We start from the raw sequence: 12,895 nt of genomic DNA on the forward strand, positions 1-12,895 counted from the left end.
AGGCCACCAAAAGTAGAAAAGGCATGATGAGGAATAAGGTTTCACATAGAAGTAGGTCTTCTTAGGAAGTGTTTTATCAAATTGATCTTAGAAGTATTATTTAAAGTAGGATTGTCCAGAAAAGTCAGCCCACCATACTCATGTGTTCAATGCAACAGTTTCCTAATGTGACGGGTTCGGTTTCTCCACAGAAAGTTAAAAAAACATCTGGTCTGTTGAAAGGGTTCTACATGAAACCCTAAAGAGTTCTACATGGAACCAAAGAGGTTCTACCTGCAACCAAAAAGGGTTCTTCAAAACAACCCTTTAAGGTTTTCCCAAAGGGTGTAGTGTTGTTACGCCCACTCCTCTACAACACTTCAACCATCCAAATAAATTGTCATGGAGCATCACCATGGTGTTGATGATTTGTGAGACGTCATTGCAAAGACAATCCCCAAGAGTGACTTGACATTTGGAGTCCCTGACATCATTTGTTTGACTTCTAACTGTTAGAGAGGATGGCTGCATCTGGAATGTCACCTGACAGTATATAGGTAATAGGATGCCATTTCAGACGCAGACTATGTGTAGGTCTATTCTAGTCTGGTGGATGGATGGTGTAATAGATTGGTCCTGAAGGTCTATTCTAGTCTGGTGGATGGATGGTGTAATAGATTGGTCTATTAAAACCTCTTGAAGCTAGGGAGCACTATTTTTATTTTTGGAAAAATAACGTCCCCAAAGTAAACAGCCTATTTCTCAGGACCAGATACTAGAATATGCATATAATTGACAGCTTATGATAGAAAACACAAAGTTTCCAAAACTGTAAAATTATTGTCTGTGAGTATAACACAACTGCTATTGCAGGCGAAATCCTGAGAAAAATCCAATCAGGAAGTGACTCTTATTTTGAAACCCCTGTTTTTCTATGCATCCCTATTGCCCATTCAAAGGGATATCAACCAGATTCCGTTTTCTGTTGCTTCCCTAAGGTGTCTACAGCCTTTAGACATAGTTTCAGGCCTTTATTTTGAAGAATGAGAGTAAACGTCCACATTGCTTAAGTGGTCTGTTGTTAGCTCTGAGTGTGATTTTTACTCAAAACAGAGAGGTAGCCATTTTTCCTCCCGGTCCTAGGGAAAAGCCAACTGTCCCGGTTGATATATTATCGAATAGATATTTCAAAAACCCCTTGAGGATTGATTATAAAAAACATTTTGCCATGTTTCTGTCGATATTATGGATATAATTTGGAATTTTTGTCTAAGTTGTCGTGACCGCTATTTCCGGTCTATTCCTAGGCATAATGCATCAAACTAACGGAGGTATTTGAATATATAAAAATATCTTTATGGAACAAAAGGAACATTTGCTGTCTAACTGGGAGTCTCGTGAGTGAAAACATCTGAAGCTCATCAAAGGTAAATGATTAATTTGATTGCTTTTCTGATTTTCGTGACCAAGCTTCTTGATGCTAAGTGTACATAATGCTATGCTAGGCTATCGCTAAACTTACACAAACGCTTGTATTGCTTTCGCTGTAAAGCATAATTTCAAAATCTGAGATGACAGGGTGATTAACAAAAGGCTAAGATGTGTTTCGCTATATTTCACTTGTGATTTCATGAATATGAATATTTTCTAGTAATATTTTTTGACTGTGTTATTCAGCGTTGCTGATGACAAATATTCCGGATCCGGGATGGGTAGTTCTAAGAGGTTTTAACATGGTAATCTGCCTAGATACGATTATCACTTACCTGATTGGTTAATCCTGTGACCTCTTAACTTTAATACATTGATAGAATTTGCTGCCTCAAACATGCCCCTGTGTTGTACTACCATGTTTTTGATTAGTAAAGTTTCCCAAATGAGCTGCTCCCTCCTGTCCAGTAATTATTAGTTATTCTACAGGTGATAAAACCTAAAATACTATAGTTTGGATGTGATGATCAAATCACTATGTACATTTATTGTTAGGCCTCTTAAATAAAGGTGATTACATTGTGCTATTTAATACATGGAGCACACTGAGTGTAGGCCGTCATTGTAGGCAGTCATTGTAAAAGATAATTTGGTCTTAACTGACTTGCCTAGTTAAACATAGGTGACATTTCTGGGGGGTGAAATCAAGCCCAGTTTTATCATGTACTTTTAATGAAGAGGATAGTTCAACACTACACAACACTTCCTGTTTGGATTTCTTCTCAGGTTTTTGCCTGTCAAATGAGTTCTGTTATACTCACAGACGTCATTCAAACCAACAGTTTTAAAACTTCAGAGTGTTTTCTATCCAATACTAATAATAATATACATCTATTAGCAACTGGGAATGAGGAGCAGGCCGTTTACTCTGGGCACCTTTCATCCAAGCTACTCAATACTGCCCCTGCATCCATAAGAAGTTAAATAAAGCGGATTACATTGTGCTTTTTTAATACATGGAGCGTACTGAGTATAGGCCTTCATTGTAGGCCGTCATTGTAAATAAGAATTTGCTCTTAACTGACTTGCCTAGTTAAATATAGGTGACATTTTTGGGGGGTGAAATCAAGCCCAGTTTTATCATATACTTTTATTCAAGAGGATAGTTCAACACTAAATGATTTAAAACATTTTTTAAACATTATTAATAGCAAGATGTGTATCTTTGGCCCAATTCAGACTTGAGATAAGTAGGCAACAATTTTGGACTAATGTCCATGTGAAGTCAACTTATCTAAAGTCTGAATAGGTTCTGAAGTGAATAACAGTGTGGCTGTATAGTATTGTACATTAATCGTTAACAGTACTGAAGCTACAGTAATTATTCCCCAATTTGTTGTGCCACCACCCGTGACGACCTAAAGCATTAAGGGCAACATTTTCCTCTCGCTAAACCTCACGCAAAGAGCTAAAGAAATACTGCTTAATGACAAGTTTGGTATTGTCTTGTTCCCTTTCAGATATACAAAGCAAAGCTCAGTCTCAAGCCAAGAGACCACGACCCACGACTACATAGTGCACTAGAGGGAACAAGGTATCATTTGGGACGCAACAAAGATCATCTTGTGTTCAGGTCTTCTTGGTTCTGGGTTTGTTGACTGTTCTATAGAACACAGAGAGGTCCTCCTCAGCTTCCTGTGAGAGAGGTCCTCCTGTGAGAGAGGTCCTACTGTGAGAGAGAACCTCCTGTGAGAGAGGTCCTCCTGTGAGAGAGGTCCTCCTGTGAGAGAGGTCCTCCTGTGAGAGAGATCCTCCTGTGAGAGAGGTCCTCCTGTGAGAGAGGTCTGATGAGAAAGGAGATGCAACATGTTATCATCATCCTCACTTCTGGGGTCTCATTTAAAGTCATCGTTTCAAGTTACATTAGTCGTATGTACAGGATACTTATTCTGCCCTTGAGTTGCGTTCCCATGCAAAACTAGACAGATAGCTAACAACTAAGTCTTCAATAAAACTCCCAAGGCGTGACTTTTCTTGAATGAATATATTGAAACGTTTATGTTGTGAAACTGCAAAATACAGAAAAGAATATACTTTAGTGTTCAATTCACACCGACATACTGTAGATGTACATTAAACATTTGAAGTTGCATAAATACAAAGCACGCTAAGGTACCATGCATCTGGCATGATGCCAAACCATATAGCTAATTGTTAACCATATGGTAATTGCTCCTTTCATTACTCTAATAATGTATAACCATCTATGTAGAATAACAAAGCATATTACACTAAAAACAGTAACAAAACTACAGTATTGTATATTTTACAATTCGTTTGCATGACGCATGAGCAAAGTAATACAGCTAACGACATACACAAAAAGCATTGCAATTTGTGAGTAAATGCAACCAACATTGATATGTAAGACACAAAAAGCATTGCAATTTGTGAGTAAATGCAACCAACATTGATATGTAAGAAACTCTATCAATAACAAGATTATCATCATTAGATAAATGCTTGAATCGAACTTACAAACAAATATTTTTTCAAGGCTGAAGCGTGACAAGAAATAACTACATTGAAAGACCTGCACCGTAGCGTTATTTGTAGCTGCTTCTATGCGTGCAAAACAAATTCTGAACTTCCCGTTTGCATTGACTTTCTAAGTACCAGAAAGCGCCACTAGGGGGCAAATAACACCATTGAACACAATGAAAATCCAATTTAACCATTGTAATAAAATAGTCTGTTACCTTCTAACAGGATGGCAGCACAATACTCATGGTATACACTGTCCAACTAAATGCTTACTGGCAGGTTCCTTCTTAATAATGCAACAACAATAAGACATAATAAAAACAAAGAAAATGTCTCAGTAGAATAGAATAAACATTTTAGCATAAGTATAATACCAGGGAGATGATTAATAGTACAATATTTTCTTGTGTTTTGGGGAAGGGGAGGATGAGGGGCAATGGGTTCAATTGTACAGTTTTTATCCATCATAATAAGAGTCTGGTAGCAGCAGTTGTGATGTGTAGCATGTATGCATTTATGTATGTATGTATGTATGTATGTATGTATGTGTGTGTGTGTGTGTGTGTGTGTGTGTGTGTGTGTGTGTGTGTGTGTGTGTGTGTGTGTGTGTGTGTGTGTGTGTGTGTGTGTGTGTGTGTGTGTGTGTGTGTGTGTGTGTGTGTGTGTGTGTGTGTGTGCATGCGTGTGTATGTGTGTTCATGTGTGCTATGGTGCGAGGAAACATTGCAGGTGGTCAGTCCAGTTCAAGTGTTGAGCAGTCTGATGGCTTGTTGATAGAAACTGTCTCTGTATAGATGTTAATACATTTAAACTAAACAACTTTGAAGTCATTGTACATCTTAATACATTTATCTGAACAACAGCTGATCTGCTTAACATACAAGTATTCTGCATTCCTCAATGTCAAGCACATGAACCATTTATTTTATCATTTATCTGAGATGTTGTAATATCTGGACTTGCTCACCGGATGGCAGCACTGGGATGGTAGAATTTCACAGCATCACGCTGGACATCCTCATCCTCTTTCAGGGGTTGAGGCAGTTGAACAGTGGAATGCAGAGGCGCTTCCTGGTTATTGGACCAAGAGAAGTGGACGCTGGTGTAGTGACTGTCATCCTGCTCTCCTCTGTCTGCGCTCTGTGCTGCAGAGCCTGAGATGTTGTCATACATGGGACTACAGTCTCCCTGATGGAGAGACTGCAGTTAGGAATTCGGCATCATTGAACGCGAAGAATGACAACCGCCGAAACATCCATTCTATAACGAATGTCACTCTGAATAACCCCTCTAACCCCAACCGAGAGAGAGAGTGAGGATGAGAGAAGGACTATTCTGCAAAATAAATGAACTTTTCACCAGCGATCAAGACGACATACTGAGCGTAAATATATATATTGATTGCAATTGTTCCCGACTGAGTGAGAGTCCATGTGTAAGGAATAGCATTTCAATTGTAAAATTATTAACTCTGTTGTGACATCTCAGTCGAACCCCGACTCCCCTTTTGTCAAACAAGCCGCGATGCCGGTTTAACCCACTAGGGGCACATTCTATCATTTAATGTAACCATATTTACTGTTGGTTTATGCATTTCTGTGAATTACTTAGTTAGTAATAAGTAAATTATTTAAGACAATTGATGTATGGATGACTCATAGTCAAGACTGGATTCGCGCAGATAACCAACAATTTACGACGTTTGGAATGAGACTAACGTGAGGTAAAATAAATACATCATTAATCGGAAGACTATTGATCAGATATGAAAATATCTGAAAGATTATATTGGTAAATTATAACTTTGTAATCGGAATACTTTCCTTGGTGCCCCGACATTCTAGTTAATTACAGTTACAGGATTAATTACTTTGATCGCGTTATACTAATTACAGGGAATCTTTGATAAATAATATATAAAACTATGTCTTCAATTTAATGATAGTAAAGACACGACACCTGTCATAAGAAAATATGTGGCTGATTTAAAGGACTATTTTACCAATGTGAAATAGTGGTTTTGTTGTTTTCAGTTGTCCCATGTTACTGTATTTAGCACATTGGCACTTAGTACAGTATTTATTTTCATATAACCTCGAGATGGGAAAACATGTTTTTATGAAGTTGAACATGTGCACTTCATGACAGAATGTTAAAATGAGGTGAAATCTTGTGGGCACCAAGTTACACTTCTCAATTGGGTGGAACGACCAGATATTTTCATCCAATATATAATTAACCAATTAATTGTTACAGAAGCAGACTGTAATCTAATCCACATGGTTCTTAATGAAATCAAATCTCCATGTTCTTCTTCTCGTCTCTCAGTTCCACTCTGCCCCGGTGTTTTCCTGCAGTCGACCAGACCCAGCAGAACGTGCTGCCTCAAACATGCAGGTGTTTTCATTTTTTTGAATTAGTAAAGTTTCCCAGATGAGCTCCTCTCTCCTGTCCAGTTGTTATTATTAGTTGTTCTATAGGTGATAAAACCTCAAATACGACAAATGGATTCAAAAGAACAAACGTGAGGATTGTAAATGGATCAGCCATGCATCTGTCAGGAAGAATATACAGAACTATTGCAGAGATATTTGTCATGTTTTGTCTTAGATTGTCTTGTCATTTTGCTTTTCCCTCTGTTCATTTTCCCCCTGCTGGTCTTTTTAGGTTCGTTCCCCTTTTTCTCTCTCCCTTCCTCTCTCTCTTCTCTCTATCGTTCCGTTCCTGCTCCCAGCTGTTCCTATTCCCCTAATCAATCATTTAGTCTTCCCACACCTGTTCCCGATCCTTTTCCCTGATTAGAGTCCCTATTTCTCTCCTTGTTTTCCGTTCCTGCCCTGTCGGATCCTTGTCTATTGTTCACCGTGCTGTGTCTATGTATCGCCCTGTCGTGTCGTGTTTCCCTCAGATGCTGCGTGGTGAGCAGGTGTCTGAGTCTGCTACGTTCAAGTGCCTTCCCGAGGCAACCTGCAGTTCTTGATCAAGTCTCCAGTCTGTTCTCGTCATTACGAGTAGAATTATGCCTTTTGATTGTAAAGTTACTTTACTGGATTAAAAACTCTGTTTTCGCCAAGTCGCTTTTGGGTCCTCATTCACCTGCATAACAGAAGGATCCGACCAAAGAATGGACCCAGCGACTACAGATGCTCGTAACACTGCCGTCGAGATCCAAGGAGCCATGCTCGGCAGACACGAGCAGGAATTGTCTGCTGCTCGCCATGCCGTGGAGAACCTGGCCGCTCAGGTTTCCGACCTCTCTGGACAGTTCCAGAGTCTTCGTCTCGTGCCACCTGTTACTTCCTGGCCTGCCGAGCCTCCGGAACCTAGGGTTAATAACCCACCTTGCTACTCCGGGCAGCCCACGGAGTGCCGCTCCTTTCTCACCCAGTGTGATATTGTGTTCTCTCTCCAACCCAACACATACTCTAGCGAGAGAGCTCGGGTTGCTTACGTCATTTCACTCCTTACTGGCCGGGCTCGAGAGTGGGGCACAGCTATCTGGGAGGCAAGGGCTGATTGTTCTAACAATTACCAGAACTTTAAAGAGGAGATGATTCGGGTTTTTGACCGTTCAGTTTTTGGTAGGGAGGCTTCTAGGGCCCTGGCTTCCCTATGCCAAGGTGATCGATCCATAACGGATTACTCTATAGAGTTTCGCACTCTTGCTGCCTCTAGTGACTGGAACGAGCCGGCGCTGCTCGCTCGTTTTCTGGAGGGACTCCACGCAGTGGTCAAAGATGAGATTCTCTCTCGGGAGGTTCCTTCCAGTGTGGACTCTTTGATTGCTCTCGCCATCCGCATAGAACGACGGGTAGATCTTCGTCACCAAGCTCGTGGAAGAGAGCTCGCGTCAACGGTGTTTCCCTGCTCCGCATCGCAACCATCTCCCTCCTCTGGCTCAGAGACTGAGCCCATGCAGCTGGGAGGTATTCGCATCTCGACCAAGGAGAGGGAACGGAGGATCACCAACCGCCTGTGCCTCTATTGCGGATTTGATGGACATTTTGTCAATTCATGTCCAGTAAAAGGCCAGAGCTCATCAGTAAGCGGAGGGCTACTGGTGAGCGCTACTACTCAGGTCTCTTCATCTAGATCCTGTACTACTATGTCGGCCCATCTACGCTGGACCGGTTCGGGTGCTACATGCAGTGCCTTGATTGACTCTGGGGCTGAGGGTTGTTTCATGGACGAAGCATGGGCTCGGAAACATGACATTCCTTTCAGACAGTTAGACAAGCCTACGCCCATGTTTGCCTTAGATGGTAGTCATCTTCCCAGTATCAGATTTGAGACACTACCTTGATCTCTCTTTTGAAGAACATATCAAGACCATTTCGAGGACAGCTTTTTTCCATCTACGTAACATTGCAAAAATCAGAAACTTTCTGTCCAAAAATGATGCAGAAAAATTAATCCATGCTTTTGTCACTTCTAGGTTAGACTACTGCAATGCTCTATTTTCCGGCTACCCGGATAAAGCACTAAATAAACTTCAGTTAGTGCTAAATACGGCTGCTAGAATCCTGACTAGAACCAAAAAATTTGATCATATTACTCCAGTGCTAGCCTCTCTACACTGGCTTCCTGTCAAAGCAAGGGCTGATTTCAAGGTTTTACTGCTAACCTACAAAGCATTACATGGGCTTGCTCCTACCTACCTCTCTGATTTGGTCCTGCCGTACATACCTATACGTACGCTACGGTCACAAGACGCAGGCCTCCTAATTGTCCCTAGAATTTCTAAGCAAACAGCTGGAGGCAGGGCTTTCTCCTATAGAGCTCCATTTTTATGGAACGGTCTGCCTACCCATGTCAGAGACGCAAACTCGGTCTCAACCTTTAAGTCTTTACTGAAGACTCATCTCTTCAGTGGGTCATATGATTGAGTGTAGTCTGGCCCAGGAGTGGGAAGGTGAACGGAAAGGCTCTGGAGCAACGAACCGCCCTTGCTGTCTCTGCCTGGCCGGTTCCCCTTTTTCCACTGGGATTCTCTGCCTCTAACCCTGTTACGGGGGCTGAGTCACTGGCTTGCTGGGGCTCTCTCGTGCCGTCCCTGGGGGGGATGCGTCACCTGGGTGGGTTGATTCACTGTTGTGGTCGGCCTGTCTGGGTTCCCCCCACCCCTTGGGTTGTACCGTGTCGGAGATCTTTGTGGGCTATACTCGGCCTTGTCTCAGGATGGTAAGTTGGTGGTTGAAGATTTCCCTCTAGTGGTGTGGGGGCTGTGCTTTGGCAAAGTGGGTGGGGTTATATCCTTCCTGTTTGGCCCTGTCCGGGGGGTGTCCTCGGATGGGGCCACAGTGTCTCCTGACCCCTCCTGTCTCAGCCTCCAGTATTTATGCTGCAGTAGTTTATGTGTCGGGGGCTAGGGTCAGTTTGTTTATCTGGAGTACTTCTCCTGTCCTATTCGGTGTCCTGTGTAAATCTAAGTGTGCGTTCTCTAATTCTCTCCTTCTCTCTTTCTTTCTCTCTCTCGGAGGACCTGAGCCCTAGAACCATGCCCCAGGACTACCTGACATGATGACTCCTTGCTGTCCCCAGTCCACCTGGCCATGCTGCTGCTCCAGTTTCAACTGGCCTGGGCCCTAGGACCATGTCCCAGGACTACCTGACATGAGGACTCCTTGCTGTCCCCAGTCCACCTGGCCATGCTCCTGCTCCAGTTTCAACTGACCTGAGCCCTAGGACCGTGCCCCAGGACTACCTGACATGATGGCTCCTTGCTGTCCCCAGTCCATCTGACTGTGCTGCTGCTCCAGTTTCAACTGTTCTGCCTTATTATTATTTGACCATGCTGGTCATTTATGAACATTTGAACATCTTGGTCATGTTCTGTTATAATCTCTACCCGGCACAGCCAGAAGAGGACTGGCCACCCCACATAGCCCGGTTCCTCTCTAGGTTTCTTCCTAGGTTTTGGCCTTTCTAGGGAGTTTTTCCTAGCCACCGTGCTTTTACACCTGCATTGTTTGCTGTTTGGGGTTTTAGGCTGGGTTTCTGTACAGCACTTTGAGATATCAGCTGATGTACGAAGGGCTATATAAATAAATTTGATTTGATTTGATTTGACCTTTAACTCTCACAGTATCTGGTAACCACAGTGAGACTATTTCTTTTTTGATTTTTCGTTCACCTTTTACACCTGTTGTTTTGGGTCATCCCTGGCTAGTATGTCATAATCCTTCTATTAATTGGTCTAGTAATTCTATCCTATCCTGGAACGTTTCTTGTCATGTGAAGTGTTTAATGTCTGCCATCCCTCCCATTTCTTCTGTCCCCACTTCTCAGGAGGAACCTGGCGATTTGACAGGAGTGCCGGAGGAATATCATGATCTGCGCACGGTCTTCAGTCGGTCCCGAGCCAACTCCCTTCCTCCTCACCGGTCGTATGATTGTAGTATTGATCTCCTTCCGGGGACCACTCCTCCTCGGGGTAGACTATACTCTCTGTCGGCTCCCGAACGTAAGGCTCTCGAGGATTATTTATCTGTGTCTCTTGACGCCGGTACCATAGTGCCTTCTTCCTCTCCGGCCGGGGCGGGGTTCTTTTTGTTAAGAAGAAGGACGGTACTCTGCGCCCCTGCGTGGATTATCGAGGGCTGAATGACATAACGGTTAAGAATCGTTATCCGCTTCCCCTTATGTCATCAGCCTTCGAGATTCTGCAGGGAGCCAGGTGCTTTACTAAGTTGGACCTTCGTAACGCTTACCATCTCGTGCGCATCAGAGAGGGGGACGAGTGGAAAACGGCGTTTAACACTCCGTTAGGGCATTTTGAGTACCGGGTTCTGCCGTTTGGTCTCGCCAATGCGCCAGCTGTTTTTCAGGCATTAGTTAATGATGTTCTGAGAGACATGCTGAACATCTTTGTTTTTGTCTATCTTGACGATATCCTGATTTTTTCACCGTCACTCGAGATTCATGTTCAGCACGTTCGACGTGTTCTACAGCGCCTTTTAGAGAATTGTCTCTACGTGAAGGCTGAGAAGTGCTCTTTTCATGTCTCCTCCGTTACTTTTCTCGGTTCCGTTATTTCCGCTGAAGGCATTCAGATGGATTCCGCTAAGGTCCAAGCTGTCAGTGATTGGCCCGTTCCAAGGTCACGTGTCGAGTTGCAGCGCTTTTAGGTTTCGCTAATTTCTATCGGCGTTTCATTCGTAATTTCGGTCAAGTTGCTGCCCCTCTCACAGCTCTTACTTCTGTCAAGACGTGTTTTAAGTGGTCCGGTTCCGCCCAGGAGCTTTTGATCTTCTAAAAGAACGTTTACGTCCGCTCCTATCCTCGTTACTCCTGACGTCACTAGACAATTCATTGTCGAGGTTGACGCTTCAGAGGTAGGCGTGGGAGCCATTCTATCCCAGCGCTTCCAGTCTGACGATAAGGTTCATCCTTGCGCTTATTTTTCTCATCGCCTGTCGCCATCTGAGCGCAACTATGATGTGGGTAACCGCGAACTGCTCGCCATCCGCTTAGCCCTAGGCGAATGGCGACAGTGGTTGGAGGGGGCGACCGTTCCTTTTGTCGTTTGGACAGACCATAAGAACCTTGAGTACATCCGTTCTGCCAAACGACTTAATGCCCGTCAAGCTCGTTGGGCGTTGTTTTTCGCTCGTTTCGAGTTTGTGATTTCTTACCGTCCGGGTAGCAAAAACACCAAGCCTGATGCCTTATCCCGTCTGTTTAGTTCTTCTGTGGCTTCTACTGATCCCGAGGGGATTCTTCCTTATGGGCGTGTTGTCGGGTTGACAGTCTGGGGAATTGAAAGACAGGTTAAGCAAGCACTCACTCACACTGCGTCGCCGCGCGCTTGTCCTAGTAACCTCCTTTTCGTTCCTGTTTCCACTCGTCTGGCTGTTCTTCAGTGGGCTCACTCTGCCAAGTTAGCTGGTCATCCCGGTGTTCGAGGCACTCTTGCGTCTATTCGCCAGCGCTTTTGGTGGCCGACTCAGGAGCGTGACACGCGCCGTTTCGTGGCTGCTTGTTCGGACTGCGCGCAGACTAAGTCGGGTAACTCTCCTCCTGCCGGTCGTCTCAGACCGCTCCCCATTCCTTCTCGACCATGGTCTCACATCGCCCTAGACTTCATTACCGGTCTGCCTTTGTCTGCGGGGAAGACTGTGATTCTTACGGTTGTCGATAGGTTCTCTAAGGCGGCACATTTCATTCCCCTCGCTAAACTTCCTTCCGCTAAGGAGACGGCACAAATCATCATCGAGAATGTGTTCAGAATTCATGGCCTCCCGTTAGACGCCGTTTCAGACAGAGGCCCGCAATTCACGTCACAGTTTTGGAGGGAGTTCTGTCGTTTGATTGGTGCGTCCGTCAGTCTCTCTTCCGGGTTTCATCCCCAGTCTAACGGTCAAGCAGAGAGGGCCAATCAGACGATTGGTCGCATACTACGCAGCCTTTCTTTCAGAAACCCTGCGTCTTGGGCAGAACAGCTCCCTGGGCAGAATACGCTCACAACTCGCTTCCTTCGTCTGCTACCGGGTTATCTCCGTTTCAGAGTAGTCTGGGTTACCAGCCTCCTCTGTTCTCATCCCAGCTTGCCGAGTCCAGCGTTCCCTCCGCTCAAGCGTTTGTCCAACGTTGTGAGCGCACCTGGAGGAGGGTGAGGTCTGCACTTTGCCGTTACAGGGCACAGACTGTGAGAGCCGCCAATAAACGCAGGATTAAGAGTCCAAGGTATTGTTGCGGCCAGAGAGTGTGGCTTTCCACTCGCAACCTTCCTCTTACGACAGCTTCTCGTAAGTTGACTCCGTGGTTCATTGGTCCGTTCCGTGTCTCCCAGGTCGTCAATCCTGTCGCTGTGCGACTGCTTCTTCCGCGACATCTTCGTCGCGTCCATCCTGTCTTCCATGTCTCCTGTGTCAAGCCCTTTCTTCGCACCCCCGTTCGTCTTCCCTCCCCCCCTCCCGTCCTTGTCGAGAGCGCACCTATT

This window comes from Oncorhynchus gorbuscha, unplaced genomic scaffold, assembly GCF_021184085.1.
Source record: "Oncorhynchus gorbuscha isolate QuinsamMale2020 ecotype Even-year unplaced genomic scaffold, OgorEven_v1.0 Un_scaffold_1118, whole genome shotgun sequence".
Taxonomy (NCBI): Eukaryota; Metazoa; Chordata; class Actinopteri; order Salmoniformes; family Salmonidae; genus Oncorhynchus; species Oncorhynchus gorbuscha.